Source organism: Orcinus orca, chromosome 3, assembly GCF_937001465.1.
Source record: "Orcinus orca chromosome 3, mOrcOrc1.1, whole genome shotgun sequence".
NCBI classification, from domain to species: domain Eukaryota; kingdom Metazoa; phylum Chordata; class Mammalia; order Artiodactyla; family Delphinidae; genus Orcinus; species Orcinus orca.
The window spans coordinates 21,226,473-21,247,235 of record NC_064561.1 but is presented as its reverse complement, the minus strand read 5'-3'; the positions used below and the strand labels follow the sequence as shown (position 1 = coordinate 21,247,235).

The following is a 20,763-nucleotide window of genomic DNA, read 5'->3' as shown; positions in this document are numbered from 1 at the left end:
ATTCCTATTTAATTAGATAAATCTCCTTAGATAACTCTTAAATAAAAATAGATGCAAATATAGTATGTTTCATATCATTCATTTTAGACCTCTAAGAGTTGGAAAAGCTCAACCTGGAGAAGAAACTAGTTTTATTGAGGGAAGAAACTACTTTCCAGTTTAGAAGAGGAGGGATTATCCCATTTCTGTAGAGGAAGCAATCAGGAAGATACAAAAAGAATGATCCTTGCCTAGTGCTAAGGCCAGAACTACTGTGAATATTGTACCAGATCTTGTAAAAACAGCCACTGTGCTGGCACTCACAGGCCTGGGTCATGGTGTGTTCAACAATAAAACTTTGTTCCAAAGGATGGAACTCCTTCGGGCCAAAAAGCTTTCACCTGCATTATTCCATTAACCTCACTGTTTTGTTATGGGAAATGTGTTTATTTTTTGAAATGACATTGAAATATATCCTTAAAAGAACACTTTAGGTCTCAACAAGATTCTCTTCTCTTTCAGCCAACACATTACCTTTTAGAAATCAACAGTCTACTTCTTTCTTTAAATCATCACATTTCAAAGCTGTAGCAGCTAATAAATGTTAATATAATTTTTCCAAAACTGCAATCTCCCTAAATTTCTATGCTGTCTTCTTTATCCTGTCTTTTCAAGGTAAAGGAATCTTTCCAGTTTTCTTAGCATTATCAGGATTACGGATTTTGTTCATTGTTAAAGTTCGTTATTTATGGACATAAGTTAATGTAAATGCAAAAATATCTCGTATTATTCACAAGCTGGCTGACTTAAATCACTCGCTCTTAAAGCAACTTTACTGCTCTCCAATCTGTTCAAATGCACGGAAATATAAATTCAGGATGATGCGGCTTTTCTGCAATGCTTTCTTTTCAGGCTGCAGTCTACATGACAGCGTTATACCTTATCCTTGCTGCTGTTGTTGTTCAATCTATAAAATCTCTCTTGAAGACCCCCAAAACAGCTTGTAATTTAAACTTTTACTTTTGGTGACTCACTGTTTTCAAACTGCCATCTCTGACCATATCCCCCTTCCAGGGGAATTTATGCAGACTCTTAACCCATAATTGCTTTACTCTTTACCTCTATTTCTGGGTTCTTAAATTAACTGTTACATCAGTGTTCTTCATTACTCAAATTATTTTTTCTTAAGAACTTTTCCTGGAAGTAAGTTCATGCTACTTTTGACAAGCAAACATTTGACCTCTGAAGGAATTCTTATGGAAATGGGTTTATATCCCAAATGCACCACCAAAAATCTTTGTGACCTTGCATAAACGTCCCTTACCATTTCAGGTGCTATCTTTGCTTGACTCCAAACTGAACTGATTAAAACTATGAGCATCTAGCTGTTATGCACTTCTGTCTCAGTTTGGTCAATGAAACTCTCAAAAATCCATCAGATTTTCATTATTTTTATCATTAGCCTGTTTGTGTAAAATAAGTTACCATTTATGGAGCCAGTGTTCTCCTTTATTCCGGCATCCAATCATTGTAAATATTTCTCATGGACACATTCTTAGAAGGCCTATGAATAACCTGGCCTCTTACTGATTCTCCCTTTTGGAGTCTTACTAGCCAGACTTCCCCAATAACTTTCAGAGAGAGTTTTGCCCCTTTCCGGGTCTTCTTTTTGACTTCTATACGCCATAGAACTTTCAAAAGTCATCACACCAATACTAATATTACCACATACCCTCCAAAAAGCTCCAAGCTGTTTATGCCTATTCATTAAGTTAATACTTTATCAAAACTTGTCCAATTGAGTAGTTTTAGCACAGATATTTTACACAGTTTAGCACAGACATGCTCTGTTTAAGGCTGACAGATCCATTAGGAATTAACTTTCTGGTACATTTTCCCTCTGACATTTTCCTCACAACTGCGTTTCCTCATAACTGAGCCATCAGTTATCTCTTGCCTATAGAAAGGCAGATAAGAGAAAAGAAAGCTAAGTGAGAAAAGATATGTAAATAGACTAGCACAATATTGGACACATAATAAGTATTCAATAAATGATAGCAAGTATTCTTACCCTTATCCTCACATTAGTTTATATGTATTAAAAACTGATTACTGGACTCAACTCTTACTTCCATTGCTCATTAGATCCTCACAGAAACCTTGGAGGAAGCGAGGTTTTATCCCCAATTTACAGGTTGGGAGACTGCAGCCTAGAGGGCTTAAGTACCTTAACTGAAGTCATATAGTCAAGAAATAAGCCTATATTTGTCACAATCACTTGCCCATGCTTTGACGTGACACCACCACCCATCATTTACCCAGCTTCACCAAGGTACTACTAAATTTTTTACTCTTATTCTCCTCTCTTTGCTTCATACTGCCATTGTCACCAGCCCAGTCAAATTCACTTTTAATTTTCCAATGTTAATGAAGGGAGTAGAAGGTGGAAATTGAGGTTAAAGGAGGAAACTTTAATGTTATTCAAGGATGACTTCATCTTAACTTCCAGCCTTCGTCTGCCCATTCTCTGCTCCAGTCACACGCAGAGTATTTGCTATCTCTTCCATAAGTCTTGACTTTTCTTGTCTTTATGCCACTTTTCTTTTCTCCATTTGCAATGAATCTCCCTTTCCCTTGGTTCTTCACCATTTCTTACTCCATACTCTCCATTAAAATTCAAATCTACCTTTAAAGCCCAACTCATATACCAGTTCTGTCCTGCAGTCGCCTGGATCTGCCAAGTCAGAACTAACCACTTGCTCCTCCGTGCTCCTGCAATGGCAATGATGTTAGAAGGGCGAGTGATTTTACAGCTCGCTCACCACCTGCGGGAAATATGTCCTCTTTGCCCTTCCACATCCTTTCTCCACCCAACTCTATATGGATGGCTTGCATGGCCTATCTTAGTAAGTGTCCTTGCTCTAGCTTCTGTTTGGCTCACCAATGAAGAGTACCAATAGAAGACTGTAGGGAATGAAGGAGGGGAGTGAAGTTAGGGTATTAATTCTTGCCAAATTGCATCCCCCAACTAACGTATAGTGTTTCTCTGTGGGGCATCACAGCATCTTTGGGGAGGACTCTCTCTCCAGCAAGGCTTCCTTTCTCTTTCATCTCCTATAAAGGTAGCCACACTTTTACTGAACCCAGGGCACTACACTATCTCTTGATTCTCTACATTGGGCTCAATTTATCCTTATTGATGTACCCCTGATTTCCTGCTGAGACCCTGTCTGATGAACTTTGTAATATGCTCTTCTAAGCTGTTAATTTTACAAACCACATTATTACACTTATTAGAAGAATGTCTTCAGGATGTGTCAGTAAGCTCTGATTGATGATAACTGTAAACAGCTAGAATTTATGGAACATAAAGTATGCTTTGGTTACTCTCTTGAGTACACCATGTGCATTATTCTAATTAATTAAAATCACTATTAGCTAAGCAAGGCACACAGATGCTAAGAGGTTCCCAGAAGTAACTTGCTCATGGTCACCCCAGTGTCTCAGTAGTGTTTAGGACTCAGATCTGTCCAAAGCCTAAACCTTAAGTTCTAGGTCTAAGCAGTGGCTCTCAAACTTGAGTATGCATCAGCATCACCAAGAGAGCTTGCTGAAACAGGCAGTGGGCCCCACCCCCAGAGTGTCCGAGTCTGTAGGTCTGGAGCAGGGCCCAAGACTTTCACTTCTAAAAATTCCTACGTGCAGCTGATGTGCTGGTCTGGGTACCAGACTTTGAGAACCACTAGTCCAAGCATTTTAGGTCCAGAATTTCAGGTGTTAGAATAATTTTCTGGTGATAAATTGTCGAAAAAAAAAAAAGCACTGCATTTTCCTGTTTGTAAGGAGGTAATACATTCAATCTTAAAGAGTCAATAATGGGGCTAAGTATTTAAGAAAGAAGAGTTATTCTCCAGGAAGATGGGAGGAGATGGACATTCTAAGGACAGGAATGCCCTTTCAGGAAACTTGCAAAGGGAAAAGAAAAATAACATAGTAAGATTCTGCTATCCAGTGTTCACAGAACATGAGTGGGATACCCTTGACTGGAAAATGGGAAGCCAACTTTTGCTCACCATATACATACCTTATTCAGTACAAATGTTTATTAAGAATCTCCAAAAGCTAGACACTAGGCATCAGGGCTACACTGATAGAGCAGATAAAGTGCCTGGCCTCACGGAGCTTGTGCTTCAGATGATGTACCTCAGCTAGATAGACTGAAGGATGGATACTATATTGGGTTCACACTTCGTCTCAAGAAAAAAATATATCCATAGACGTGATCCAGGAGTCAAATGGCAAAAGACCTAGCCTCAAAGTGAGTGTTAATTTCATTAAATGGTAGGTAAAAATTATTTTATATGCCGAGATAGGCTCTGCTTAAAAGACACACTATTCCTCCAAACGTATTATACAAGCCAGCTTATGAACCTGTGACTTTTTCTAGGAGAAATGTTGCCTTCTTTCCCAAGAAGGGAGCAGTAGGGGTCGGGGTGGAAATAGTTTCATCATCAGAGGCACAGTCTCACTACTACTGCTCAGCTCCAATTCGCAACCTTCTGAATGGTTTCCAGACTAAGTAATTTAGCAAAGTGATGAAGAAAAAATGGCCCATTAATCTTATGATGCGTGTTATAACTTCACTCTGGGTTTAGCATAGGAAAAATATTATTTGCATTGATTAGAAATATGCTTTATGGCTGCATATATTATTCACTCTGAAGATTCTAAAATTATTAGCTGGGTTGACATGATGAACTGCACAGGAGTACTTCTAGATAGCATCTCAATGTCATCTGTTACTCACATCATATAGGTCTAGGAATCAATATGTATTTTACTCAATATGAGATCTTATTCCAAACATCAAAATATACCTGTTTTTATTCGATGGTTATCATCATGAAATTAGCAGCTAAACGTCATTTAGAAAATTCAAATCAAGTAAATTACTGTATTAACTGTCCAACTATGATTATGACTTTCCTCCACTTATAGCTGAACCTAATATAATGATCTGGTCAGTCTGACTAGGAGGATTTATTCATTAATTTACTCAAATGTTCTGAGGTACATTTTGAAGGACTTAAATTATGGTCTGGTTTGTAGGATCCAACAGTAAGGGTACAGGTTTATCTCCTACAAGCTCTGTGACCTTGCCCAAGTGACTTAGCATCTCTGAGCCTCACTTTCCTAATCTGTAAAATGGAAACAATAATAGAACCCAAGTTGTAAAGCTGCAGGAAAAAAAGTAATATGGTAATATATTTTGGCACAAAAGAGCAGTTACGCTGATGGTCATTATTTGTGAATACTGTTGCTAAGATTATTGAAAACCTGTTGTGTGTTAGGTGCTGTTCAAGGACTAGAATTTTAAGACTGTTCTTCACCTTTATCCCAGTTTTACCTGCAAAGTTCTGCCATGCACTGGAAGAACATACTGGTATTTCTAGGGAAGGGGACCACTCAGGTGACATTTTTGTTTCACCAGGTAAAGTATACAAAGGTTATAGTGTATCTTTTGAGTCTTTTGGACGTCTAGTTACCTTTCACTAGAATGATTCTAGTAGATCCTGATAGATACCTGAGACAAGGTCAGGTCAGTGATGTTGGCACCTTTTCTGGCTTAAGAGCATAGGGCAGAAACACAGGAAGAGAGGTCTTCCTTTTCCACTCCTGTTACTAAGAACCCTCTCGAATAATGACCATCTGAAACAGATCACTACATTGTTGCATGCTGTAGAATCAAAGCAGTGCACAAAGCAAAGAGCACTGGCCTCCATTATACGTGCATTTCACTTGAGATTCACTTTTCTAGACCGTGGAGAAAGCAGATGTTCCAACACTTTCCAGGTACTGGAATATTACAATCTGGCCATCTCCACCACTGCATGTTTGATCACACCATTCCCTGCAAATGGAATGCTGTTCCATCAAGGTCAGATTGACCAGTGCAAATACCTGATTTTATCGTACGGTCAGAACCAAATTAACTTACTGAAATTCTGCCCAGCTCAGGGTCTACCTTCTCTGTGAAACCTCCTGTGAGATCCCAAGTTACAAACAACTCTATCTTCTTCAGAAGACATTGTATACTATATAAATAGTAATTTACATATAAATATATGTATATGTGTCTGTATTTCCTTGTTACATTAAGTTATAACTCCTGTGGTTTCTCTTCTTAACTAAACTGGACCCCCTTATCATCACAGTGGCCATGTACATCATTGTATCCTCCAAAACATCCAGAATAATATCATGGATTCAGTATATAGTTGTTTAATAGAAAACAATTAACTAACCACTGCAGAATACTAGTGTCTCTCAAGGTGTGTTCAGTGGATCATAAATCCTATGAGACAGTCCATGAAGGAAAAGATTTCAAATAAATTTGGGATCTGTTGTCCACTACATCTCCTTATCAGAGACTCATAATTCACAAGACTCGTAAAAAGCTCTGTAGCAAAGAAACTGTTGACTTAGTTTGACCCAGTATTTCTCTTACAAGAGTATCAGTTCTGGAGGTCAAGGACATTTTCCACCTCTAATACAACATCTCTACTGCCTAGTAGAGTGCCTGGCACTTAGTAGACACCTAATAAATATTTGAATAAGTTTCAACATACATTCCCCTTTTAAGCTATAGAAGAAAAACACAGTATACAGTAGATTTTGATTTACTTGGGGAGAATAATAATATGAATAGATAAATGTACACAAATCATTTTGAAGTATATATATTTGATAATACTTTTTTCCACAAATCTACACAATTGCACATTTAGTGGTGATAGTAAACAAACTACATTTGCTTCTGAAAACTTGCTAAGAAGGATGGCTACTAAAAACTACAACTTGAACCCAAAACAATTGATTTAGTTCATTGGTCCCCACTCCTTAGCAGTTTTAATATAGAAGAAAATAGACGCATATATTTCTTTTCTGCCATAATATGGCATCACATAAGGAATGCTATGTTGTTAGCTAGAAATAAGATTTGCTCTTGTTATTTTAGTACATTGATCACATAAGAATAATTCTAGATTTTTTCCCCTCCTGTGACGCTCATAGCATCCGCATCTAAAACAGACTTTGGAGATTTAGATCAAATGTCATATCAATTGTCCTAGACTGCTTACTATGTGCTTTCACTATAGATTTTAATGTCAATAGAGAAAGGAGAAGGAAAAGTCAGAGGGAAATGAAACAGGTGTATGCAACACCCCTCTCTACTACCGACATTTCTCAGAATTCTGGGGGAAGTTGCATCTATAAGGGGAAAGTTTTTCACCATGGAACTCACGGTGGTTGAACTTCTCATGAAGAATTTTTTTTCACTACTGAAGAAAAATATGTTTGATTTTACCATAACTGAAAAGTTCTCCTGTTTCTACTTCTGAGGTTTGCCCTCAAGACTACTGTTTACCTAATGGAAGTGACTCCTATGCATGGAGGAAAAAGTGCACCATTTGAAGGAAAAGCTAAAGGAGTGATATTCAGGTAGCTCCTCATTCCACCAATGAAAACATACACATAGATTTTCCACTTTACACCTCATTTTCCAGCTTATTTTCAAGATTTTGAAATGAACATGTAGGGTCTGATGTGTTTGTCAATAGTCTATAATTATTAGTGTTATTAAAATAGAATACAAATGATAAGCCATATGTAAAAATGCTGTGTGAATAAACTGCTATACCCCAAATAATACAAATGAGTGAATGGCAGTAAATGCTAAGAGGGATTAACAACATAAAGGATATTAAAAAAATGATGACCGTATTTCATATTTATGTGTCTTTTTCTCTCACTCTTTTCTTTTTGTCTTTTTTTTTTTTTTTTTATTGCGGTACGTGGGCCTCTCACTGTTGTGGCCTCTCCCGTTGTGGAGCACAGGCTCCGGACGCGCAGGCTCAACGGCCATGGCTCACGGGCCCAGCTGCTCCGCGGCATGTGGGATCTTCCCGGACCGGGGCACGAACCCGCGTCTCCTGCATCGGCCGGCAGACAGTCAACCACTGCGCCACCAGGGAAGCCCTTCTCTCTCACTCTTACTCAACTCCTAAATAACTAAGAGAATATGCTCACAAATGGTAAGCATGTTTTGGATGTTCGATGTGTGTTTGTGGGAAAGAACAAAAAAAAAAACTGCCTCAATTAGGTCAAATATCATATAAGAGATGAATGAGATTAGAGATGGGATTGGGATTTGTGTTAGTGACTCAATAGCTAACCGATCACAGATATGACAGTGTAGTGCAATATGCAAATATACTTTTAAACAACTTCTCTTAAGTTATCTACTGTCTGTAAAGACAATCACACTCAACTGCTCTGCACTTAACCCCAGAGCTTCTGAGTTAGAATCTGTTAGAAATAGGTACACGTTTCATTGCTTTGGCAACATTTACATGGCTCTGCATCAGGCAATACAACTGCTAAGATCACACCCTGGGAATTCAGGAAAGGCTAGTGTCCAGTTCTGGTCGTTCTACCACCCAACTGTGATCTAGGGTAAATTCCTGATTAAAAAAAAAAAGAAAAAAGAAAAACCCTGAAGATGCTGAAACAGTATTCCCTACTTCACAGGGTCGTCATGGGGATAAAAGGTCATTAGGATAAAGTGCCTCTCACCCAGGAAACACTGATAAATGCTACTGATGCTACCATCATCATCATCATGACCGATCAAGGACATATTGCCACATGGAAATTCAACATTCCCTGGGCCATTCACAACTTTCCTTTAAAGGACTCATATTCTATGTGGGGTCTTAACACCTTCAAATAACAGAAAATACAAGTCTTTACGCCTTTTTTTCTGTAGCTAATTTTGGCATCTTTCACCTCTGTCCACTTAAGTGTTGGCTTAGCATATTTTTTTCACACAAAGAAGCTACTTCCCAAAGAGAGGAACAATGTGTCAAGTGACAAAGACACTGAGTGAAGTCTTTCACATCCTAGATTGTCCACGGTACAGCTCAGCTGGTCTCTGGGTTGGAAGGCCTGGGTCTACTTTGCTCGTCTGTTACAGGGGAAGGGACACGGTCCTTAGCATGTGCTCTGTGAAACAGAGGCAGCTGCAGGTAGAATTATAACACAAGCAGAACTGGCTTCAATTCTTCCTTCTTAGGTCTTTTTCTTCTTGTTCAGCTGTACAAGGAACTTGCCTGCCCTCTGTTCCTGCCAGGACGATGTTACATCTGCCTGGATAAGTAGGTCACCATTGTATATCAGGAAAGGTCTTATTTGTAATCATCAGGAACCGAATATGGCTAATTTGAGCAGAAAAGGAAACTTTTGGAAGTTTATGGTTAGGTCTCAGTAACTAGAAGCAGACTAAACAACCGAAAGCCAAGCCTATGCTATTGCAATTATAGGATCAGGCCAAAGTGATGTTGTAAGTCCTAGCTGGCCTTGCTACCAAGCAGGAACAGGAAACAGGAGGTTGACCCAGCACTGCTGGCCTTGCTTCTTTACATCATTTACTTGTAATTCAAAATCCAAGAGAGGGGTGCAGTTGGCCAACCCGAGGTCGCCCGACTGTTTTCCATCTGTAAGGGAGACTGAGCATGTGAGTGAACAGTGTATCTGACATGTTCAGCTTGTATAACGAGAGGAAGGCTCTGTTTCTCACCAAGACCCACAAAGTGGAAAATTCCCCAGAGAAAGGAATTTCAGATCAGATGCTTGGAAAGTTAAAAACAACAACAACACACAAATGCAGATGTGGAATTAAAGACATGGAGTCATTAAGAACCTATATGTGGAGTGATTCAGACCTGAGTTCACATCTGGAGCAAGCTACTCAATCTTGCTGAGCTTCAATTTTCTTTAAATGAAACAACGTGGAAGATGATATCCACATGTAACTTGTGGTACACATGAAGGAGGGTAGTACAGTATATGATGCCTGGCACATCCTATGCATTTTCTAAAACTACTACTAGTACTATTATTATTGTTACTTATTATACAATTTATTGTAGAAATTAACAGGGAGAGTATTAATAAATGTTAATACAGTGCTAAGTGTCACATTTATGATCTCAGCTAATTATTTGTTGATTCAACAAACATTCCACATATCAGAAAATAACTTGTTAGTATATATATATATTTTTTTTTACAGAAGAAAAGAAACCCTGAGGCTTAGAAAGTGTAAACAATGTACCAAAAGTCACTCATTTAAGAGGTAATGGGAAAAAAAAAAAAAAAAGAGGTAATGGAATATTATTCAGCCTTAAAAAAATGAAGGAGATCCTTTCATTTGTGACAATATAGATGAAACAGGAGTGCATTATGCTGATGAAATAAGCCAGACAGGATAAATACGAATAATATCATTTATATATGGAATCTAAAAAGAAAAAAAGCCACACTCATAGAAACAGAGTAGAAAACTGGTTGCAAGGGGCTGGGGTGTGGGTGGGGAAAAGAGGGGAAGACTGGTAAAAGGGTACAAACTTTCAGCTGCAGGATGAATAAGGTCTGAGGATTTACTGTATAACACAGTTACTACAGTCAATAATACTGTATTGTATAACTAACATTTTCTGAGAGAATAGAACTTAAGTGTTCTCACCAAAAAAAGAAAAAAGGAAAAAGGTGTCATGAGCTGTTAGATGTATTAATTAACGTGATGGGAAGGATCCTTTTACAACGCATATGTATATTAAATCATCATGATATACTCTTTGACTATCTTACAATTTTGTCACTTATACCTCAATAAAACAGGAAAAAAAAAGAGGTAATAAACAAGAGACTCCAATCCAGGATTATCCAGCTCAAAAAACTACACTCTTAACCATTACAATATAGTATCCATCCATATGTTGTAACTGTAAAATGCTTAACACAAAGGAAACGTTAAATAAATGGTATTTATTCTCACTCTAATGCTTACTAGATATTAGTTATGTGGTATGCTTTACTTCTAACTACAAGGGTATAAGGTGCAAATTCTTGCTACAGAACATAAAAGCCCCTGTGGTACCCTGTACGATAAACACAGTACCTGTAAATCTCTCATCTCTCAACCCAGAGTCTCCTCAAGTTGGAGGTCTTTACCCCCTTTATAATGTGGGAATAATGCCTTTCCCACATTTGCACTGGGCATGAAAATCCATACTTCCAGGTGTATACTGAACCTCCACTTAGCTCCTCGTCACCTTGGAATCACCAGACCAAAGATCATTTATTCCATTAATATAAATGATCTAGGGATAGAAGTACAGAATATACAGAGAGTGTTGGAGGAATCCAAACAACAAGTCCTCCACTCTCAAAACAAATTTTAGAGTTCCAAAAGTAAAGAGCAATGTTTGGAAATAAAACTAAAAATGAAACTAACATCTACAATTAGCCAAGTATTTATTATGGGCCAGGCTACTTACCAGGCACTTGATAAACATTACAGCTCAGCTTCCTGCAGTCCTTCATAGCATATAATATTGCTTCTATTTCATAGAGAAGAAAATTGTATCTAAGCAGGTTAGTGATTAGCCCAAGACCACAGGGCTAGGCTGTAAGAAAAGAAGGCCAAGTTTCAGTGGTCAAAATGGTGATGGATGTTATAACTAGAAGATTATGGTTAATCAAATAAAAATATTCAAAACGGTCCTAATGTATTATTAGGATTTCTTTAGAATAACTTGGGTGCCTTAGTGAATACAGTAGTGGTAGGCACTATAGTCTCTTTAATTTGCTAATCATACAAATCTACTTTAATATTCTTGGTGACAAGGAGCTAACTACTGATAAGACAGCTTCTTCAGTTTTGGGGCTACTCCAGGGTGAAATGCCGGAACGTCTTACTTCCTGCCTGCAATGTTACCTAGTTCTACCAGGGGGAATAAAGCAGAACAAATGGCCACTGTTCTTGACAAATGGATACAGTTTCAGTTTTTCAAAATGTCAGTGTCAGATTCATTCACTGTATCAGATAGATCTGTCAAATGGCTTTGCCCATTTACTAATGGATGGCACACTGCAGACACACGTTGGGTCAAAGGACTCAATGTCACCTCATTGATACTGTCATCAATATAATTTGTATTGGCATTTTGTCTCACCCTGACTTTAAGGACTATGTGGGGAGATCCAAGTCTCCAGACCATGGACTGATCACCTCTGCTTGACACAGTATTCTCTGCTCATTTCCAGAGGGGACCAAGGATGAGCTCTTGTACTTCTGAGTCTATTCACCCTACCTGCCAACACATACTAGCTGGGCTGATTGGATCAAGCAGGAGCCCCAGAGTTTAAATTTCCAGCTGCATTGGAGGAAACAGAGGCTATGCCCCAATCCCATAACCCCTCACTTCTTACTGCTAGCCTATCCTAGGCTGTTCTTGCTGATAGGAGTACTTCATACTAAAAAGTAATTTTGCTTACCTGATGGCAGTCACACAACCTCAGATGCCATTTTTATAAATAAGGCAACCACCAATGGAGTGTGATTTAGGGTTTTTTCTTCTGTAGACCCTGCCTACCCTATAAAATCTCCCATTACTGCATCATGGAGACTATACTCCCTTTCCGAGGGAATAGATTCTTTCCAACCATAAGATGAAATAAGAACTTACGTTTCCATACTGCCCAAAAGGAAATACATTGATTACAAAATGCAGGAGAATGACTGATTTTCCACATTTGTTGTGTTCATTAAAGGGTTTTTGAATAGACTTGACAGTATTAAAGAAGTTCAACACACACAAAATAAAAATTAGTAAATGAAGAGAAAAAAATTGCATTTACAACAAACAACAAAATAAACACATTGATATATAAAAGGTTGTTATACATCGATGAAAACTGGATGTCATAAAGTCACAAACTAAAAAGTATTAACAGCCAATAAAGATATGAAAATATGTTCAACCTTGCTATTATTAATCAAAGAAATACAAATAAAATAATTCAGGTGTCATATTTTACTGACTAGAATGACAAAGTTTTAAAAAACTTGATAATACTGGTATTGATATTGATAATACTGGTACTGATGAGTGTGTGTAAGAAACCACACTGGATGTTAAATTCTTGGTAGAAATAAAAAGCACGGTAACCTTTCTGGAAGACAATATGTCAGTATGTACCAGAACTGACAACCAGCCATTCAAGTTCTAGAAGTCCATTCTAAGGAAGTAAACAAATGCTCAAAGACATATGAACAAGGATGCTTGTCTCATTGTTTAGCAAAGCAAAACAGGAATAATCTAAATGTTGAACAGTAGGGACTGGTTCAATAAATAACAGAATGCTGTTCAACCATTAAAAATGCTGCTGTAGATTTTTATTAGGTGATGAGTAATCATACTTATATTACTAAATAAAAATGTTATAGAACTGTTTTGTAGTTTGATATAATAATTAAAGGTATTTTATACTTGCATTGTATTTATATGCACCCCGTCACAAAAAAGTTTCCAAAGATACCCTCAAAAATGTTACAGAGATGATTTATCAGAAATGGGATTTTGAGTTATTTTTCCTTTTTTCTTTAAATCCTTTCAATTTTGGAGTTTCTACAATGAGTCTGTATTATTTTTACAATTAAAAATATTTAAATTTACAACAAAAGGATCTAAATTCCTCCAGTTTTCCATTTATTTTCCACCCTGGCTCAGGGTATTTGTGTAAAAAAAAAAAAAATCAGCTTATTTTCTCTTTTGTATCAATCTAAATTTACTTTTCATAAGTTAACTATTTTAGTCTGGCAAAAGTTTCACACAGGAAAATTGTTAAGGTCTGAGTATTCTATTACCTTTAAAAGCACTGGAAACTTTGAAATTATTTCTTTCAGAATTTTCATATAATATTGAAAGGTGGGAGGGGAAGTAGCAAAATGAAGGGAAATAGATAGTAGTAGTCAACTTCAATTAAGAAAAAGCAACAAGAGGCAGTTTGTACTCTTTTGATACAGCAGAAGCCCCATGTGACAACTCATGCTAAAGAATGTATATATACACACACATATATATGTTTGTGTGTATTATATGTATATGTGACACACACACATAATTAATCCACAGCCTTAGGCTAATCACTCATTGTGGCAGAAACAACGAGCTGTTGACTACACTTTAATTAGCTCCTCCAGCCTGTAGAGGCATCACTAGGACCAAGATAGGAACAACATTCTCCATCTCCGCTTGCATCTGGGTATGGTTCTATCCCAAAGAATGTGACCAGAGGTGACCTGAAGAGTTTATGTCTGAAGGATAACGAGTTGATAATTGTAGCTTGCAGCTTCCTCTCTCCTTTCCTTTTTAGGACAAACGTAGAGCCACTTGATGAAGGTGGTGGGTCCCTGAATAACTGAGCAGAAAACTGACCCTCAGACCACCAAAGTCCATACTACACTCCTGAGTGAGTGAGAAATGAACTGTCCATGTGTTGCTCCACTGAGGTTTAAGGTATATTATTTAGTGTTTAACTAACGCATTTTTTCTTTAAACCTCAGTTGCCTTCTCTGTAAAATAAAGTCTTTGAAAAGGATCCACTGTAAGTTTTTTCCCTTGCTTATGTTTTTACCTTAGTTTTTAATTCTCAGAAACATTGCACGCATTTTACCTTTTAAGTTAGTAAGTCTACTTTTCTTCCCACAAAGACGGGTTCTTCAAGTTATGGAGAAGTCATAGCAGACTGTTGCTTCAGTTTAAGATATGCATTCACATATGAGATGAGAAGGGTGAGGACCCAGAGAAACGCCTTTGACAGAGGGGAGTGAGAGCATACTGAAGAATGTTTAGTAATAAAGAATTCAGGTGGGAGAAACGGATGGGTTACATCTAACAGATTTGCTCAAAGGAATTCTGGAAAGGCAAATATGTGAAAATGTATAGCAAAGACATGAAATGCCTTTTGGTCCCTAAATGGATTTCATTTCAAAGACGTGCATATTGCAAATACATGTACCATAACACTTCTCTGTCCACTTCTAGAATCTTCTAAAGCCTGACAGAACATCTGCAGAGAGAGGATGTCATTCCAAGATAATCTACTGCAAGTGACTAAATTAAGATAAAAATGTCCTTACCCTTGAACAGTTTTTAAAGAGATTTTAGAAGAAAGGAGCCCTCCAGGGGGTTGTATAACTATATAATTGTACCCTTTCTAAAAGGCTATTTACAGATACATAATGTTTCCCCTCCATTCTTTAAAGTAAAATATAGGATAAAAAAAAAAGTTTGGGGATAATATTTGTTTGGGACAGCAGGCACTGCTAATCAGTACCACTCTCTCCTTATTCCTTACTATCAGAGCCCTGGTTTAGGAGACCCCATTATCCTTAAGGCTAAGGTGGCCAGTTTAAAATCCGAGCTGATGAGATCTAAGTGCAAGTCTGCTGACCATCTGTGGTAAAAAATTTGCTCTCTGAGTTAGACACTGCCTTTTTTTTCTTACTTAATTTCTTTTTTTTTTCCTTTTCTTTCTTCCTGCCCCAATTGTTGGAACACTATTGGAGATTCTGGGGTCACTTTGAAGCTATGTGGATGTGCTAGAGATGTGGAAGCTGGAAGAGCGAAGCAACCCAGTCCCCTGGTGATGCCCTTCAGCAGCTGGACTAACGCTAGAGGGACTATCTCCAAACTTCCTGCTACCCGTGGAAAGTAAGGTAAATCACTCATTCACTTTCTGTTACCTACTAACTGATCCAGAACTCTAACCTCAGGGTTCTAGAACCCTTCTCAGTATCCCATAGTCATACTCATGTTCCGGACTCCTGATCATCAGACTTGCTTATAGCAGATGTATGGGGAGGGCGGGCTCTTCTGGAAGCCCTCATACTTCCTCCCCTACCCCCACCACACACAAATAATGATCTTTATGTCCACTCATCCTTCTATCTACACTCAGAGGCCAGAGCCCCCAGGAAGGCTTCACTGACAACCCTTTACTCCTCTCTACATGCAGAAAGGGTAGAGGTGTGGGCTCTGGAATCAGACTTCCTAGACTTGAATTCTTAATCTGTTACTTACCAGTTTAGGACGTGGGCAAAGTAGTTACCTTCTCTGGACACCCCTGTAAAAGAGGAACACTAAGTAGCACCTATGTACCTTACTGAAAGGATTAAATGAGCAAATGCAGGTAAAGTTCTTATAATTTTTTCCTGGGTCAATCAATTCTAGCTGCTATTGTTACCTTTGGCTAATTTAGGGCAGAGTCCCTTTGCCCTCCTTTGGTTCTCTGGGCCCGTCTCATTCACAACACACACAACCACATACTGCATTCACAACACACACAACCGCATACTGCAGAGTTTTGAAAGGTGGTTCTCAAAATGTGGTCCCTGGGCCAGCAATATCAGCCACACCTGGGAACTGGTTAGAACTCTGGCACTGGAGCCCAGCAATCTGTGTTTTAACAATATTCTCAGGCATATCTGATGCACACTAAAGGTTGACGACAACTGAGAACATCTGGCTCACACTCTCCTGGAGGCAGTCACCAAAAATAGAGTTACAGGACCTTACACCTGACCAGCTGGAGAAGGGGTCTAGTAATTGCCCTGGTTATCATGCTTGTCATGATTTTTCAGCATATAAATGTTTGAGAATCACTGCCATTTTGAATGTGTGTTTCACTTGTCTGTGTTTCCAGTGGACTTTACTTCCTTGCAAGGAAGGTTTGTGAAGATTTGTTGCTGTTGTTTGCATTATTAGTTTTATTATGCTAATTCTAGAATCTCTGGTGCATAGTGCAATCTCAGGCAGGAAGTAGTGGCTCATTAAAACAGGTATCCCAAAAGTCTTAGTAGAACTTCAAGATTAATTCCTTCAGGAAGAGGTAAAATTGTCATTAGATGCAGATGATATGATACTATATATAGAAAACCCTAAAGACTCTACATGAAAACTACTACAACTGATAAACGAATGCAGCAAGGTAGCAGAATACAAGATTAACATACAGAAATTGGTTGCATTTCTTTATACCAACAATGAAATATCAGAAAGGGAATGTAAAAAAACAATGCCTTTTAAAATCACAACCCCAAAAATAAAATACTTAGGAATAAACCTCACCAAGAAGGCAAAAGACTTAAACGCTGAGAACTGTAAGACATTAATAAAGGAAAGTGAAGATGATTCAAAGAAATGGAAAGACATCTCATGTTCTTGGGTTGGAGGAATTAATATTGTTAAAATGCTCATACTACCCAAAGCAATCTACAGATTTAAAGTGATCCCTATCAAATTATCCATGACATTTTTCACGCAATTAGAATAAATAATCCTAAAATTCATACAGAACCATAAAAGACCCAGAATTGCCAAAGCAATCCTGAAGAAAAAGAACAACGTTGGAGGCATAGCCACCCCAGACTCAGACAGTACTCCAAAGTCACAGTAATCAAAACAGCGTGGTATTGGCACAAAAACAGACATATGGATCAATGGAACAGAATACAGAGCCCAGAAATAAACCCACACACCTCAGTTAATCTTTGACAATTAATCTTTGAGAAAGGAGGCAAGAATATATAATGGGAAAGAGACAGTCTCTTCCGCGAGTGGTGTTGGTAAAGTTGGACAGGCTTATATAAACCAGTGAAGTTACAACACATCCTTTCACCATACACGAAAATAAACTCAAAATGTCTTAAAGACTTAAACATAAGACATGACACCATAAAACTTCTAGAAGAGAACACAGGCAAAATATTCTCTGACACAAATCATACCAATGTTTTCTTAGGTCAGACTCCCAAGACAATAGAAATAAAAATGAAAATAAACAAAGGGGACCGAATCAAACTTACAAGCTTTTGCACAGCAAAGGAAACCATAAACAAAATGAAAAGACAACCTACAGAATGGGAGAAGATATTTGCAAATGATGCGACCAGCAAGGGCTTAATTTCCAAAATATACAAACAGCTCATACAACTTGATGACAATAAAAGCAAACAACCCAATCAAAAAAATAGGGAGAAGACTTAAAGAGACATTTCTCCAAAGAAGAAATACAGATGGCCAATAGGCACATGAAAAGATGCTCAACACTGCCAATTATTAAAGAAATGCAAATCAAAACTACCATGAGGTACCACCTCACACCAGTCAGAATGGCCATCATTAAAAAGTCTACAGGGCTTCCCTGGTGGAGCAGTGGTTGAGAGTCCGCCTGCCGATGCAGGGGACACGGGTTCGTGCCCCGGTCTCGGAAGATCCCACATGCCGCAGAGCGGCTGGGCCCGTGAGCCATGGCCGCTGAGCCTGCGCGTCCGGAGCCTGCGCGGCCGGAGCCTGTGCTCCACAACGGGAGAGGCCGCAACAGTGAGAGGCCCGCATGCCGCAAAATAAAAAAAATAAAAAAAGTCTACAAATAACATATGCTGGAGAGGGTGTGGAGAAAAGGGAACCCTCCTACAACACTGTTGGTGGGAATGTAAGTTGGTGCCGCCACTGTGGAAAACAGTATGGAGGTTCCTCAGAAAACTAAAAATAGACCTACCATATGATCCAGCAATCCCACTCCTGGGCGTATATCCAGACCAAACTAGAATTCAAAAAGACACATTCACCCTGATCTTCACAGCAGCAACATTCACAATAGCCAAGACATGGAAACAACCTAAATGTCCATCAACAGATGAATGGATAAAGACGATGGGGTACATATATACAATGAAATACTACTCAGCCATAAAAAAAAGAATGAAATAATGCCATTTGCAGCAGCAACATGGATGTAACTAGAGATTATCATACTAAGCAAAGTATGTCAGAAAGAGAAAGACAAATACCATGATACCACTTATATGTGGAATCTAAAATATGACACAAATGAACCTATCTATGAAACAGAATCAGAGACATAGAGAATAGACTGGTGGCTGCCAAGGGGGAAGCAGGTGGGAGAGGGATGAACTGGGAGTTTGGGATTAGCAGATGCAAACTGGTATATATAGATTGGCTAAACAACAAGGTCCTACTATAGCACAGGGAACTATATTCAATATCCTGTGATAAACCATAATGGAAAAGAATATGAAAAAGAATGTATACACATATGTATAACAGAGTCACTTTGCTGTACAGCAGTAATTAACACAACGCTGTAAACCAAGTATACTTCAATAAAAAATAAGTTAATTAAATTTTTAAAAAGATTAATTCCTTCAGAAGAACAAGTACTACACATTCTCAAAAAAAGCATCCTTTGAAAGTTTAAATTTTTGAATTTCTTTGCCACTTCCTTAGTTTTGATCATCTTGGACAATATATTTTTAATATTGACTTTTAAAAAGAATTGTGTTTCAGTGTTTGCTATCCTTAGAGAGACAGAAACAGATAAGTACAACTAAGTACTTATTTTTCAAAAGTCTCAAAAGTATAAGGGAAATGAAAGTAATTATATCTTCAAATGATTTTGGGGTATGTTTCTAATTTCATACTTCTGATGCGATTAAAGATTAAAACTGTATTAAGACATTTGAGACATGTCGCATTGGTATTAAATGAATTTAATTTTGTGTAAAGTGGCAGAAATATTTTCTTCAGCAAACATACCTGCAGATATAAAATCACAACCATAAATCTACAAAAAAGCAAGCTATTGAATGAAATCTGATTGGTTATTTCCCTGCAGTATGGATCTGCTAATAATTTAATTTACTACTTGCTAACAGAAGCCAAAATTTAAATATACATGTGTGTGTATATATCTATCTCTTCAATTTTAAATCATTCATATATATGAACACGTATACAGATACATATATAACAATTGTTCATATATATATATATATATATATATATATATATATAAAAACAATTTAAATTAAAGAAAGTACATCTGGTGGCCTATTTTTTCCCCCCGATTTCTAAAGAACACCATATTCTATTCTAGGCAGTGGAATGTCAATCCACCTTAAGGGTTGTTCAATGAGCATATCTGAGAAACCACTGGTTTAGCCAATGATGTACTTATTGAGGGAGGCCCTAGTGCCACTGTCAAGAGCTTATCCACAGGAGAGATAAGAAGGTACTTGTTTGGTTTGTGAAAAGAAGGAGTAGTGAGGAATGGCAGGTAGCTGCAGGCTGATGACACGTGATGTCTATATATGTAGAACCAACACGCCCATAATTGCACCCATTTTCCATACCCAAATCCAAAGCCTTTATATCATTAATCCCAGGCAAAAATGGTAAGATTCATGTGTGTTACTATCCCACGGCTTCAAGATGCCTCTAAACTCATATGAGTATGTCTTAGTTTTATCAGTGGAGGACAAACCAGGCTTCTATCACCAAGCCCCATTCCATAACAGGCAAACCAGTCCAAGACTTCTCTGAGTGCTGCAGGAGAGTCTATGGAAGGGGCGCTCACTCCACTGTGATGCCTAAAATGCCTTTGCACAGAGCAAACATTCAATACATGCTGAGTGAATGAATCAGTGAACTGGTGTCATAAAACAGGCTTATTTCAGGGAAATTCCATTCAACAGGCTGGCATTCCTTCCTACCCATCTTAACTGTTAAGCTTGCCATCAGACAAAAATTTAATTATAAAATGTTAAAGCTGAGGAAATTTTAGAAACTATCTACTCTCCAGAGGTATACAACTTTAATTCAGTGGTAAAAATCACTAGGAGTGATTTAGGAGTCTATCAGACCTGAGTCCAAATTCCACATCTACCATATTTTGGTGAGCAAATAACTACTTCTGAGGCTCTGTTCCATGTATGCATTATGGGATATCATAATAATACATACATTAATTGTATGACTATCAGGGGATGAAATGACACAACCCATTTGCCAT

At 37.9% G+C, this 20,763-nt stretch overlaps 1 protein-coding gene across 1 annotated transcript in view; it reads left to right on the top strand.

The window, feature by feature from the left end:
• LOC125963843 (UDP-N-acetylglucosamine--peptide N-acetylglucosaminyltransferase 110 kDa subunit-like) overlaps positions 1–20,763 on the top strand; it is a 303,144-nt gene that overhangs the window by 177,539 nt on the left and 104,842 nt on the right. The gene's annotated exons all lie outside the window — the stretch shown is intronic.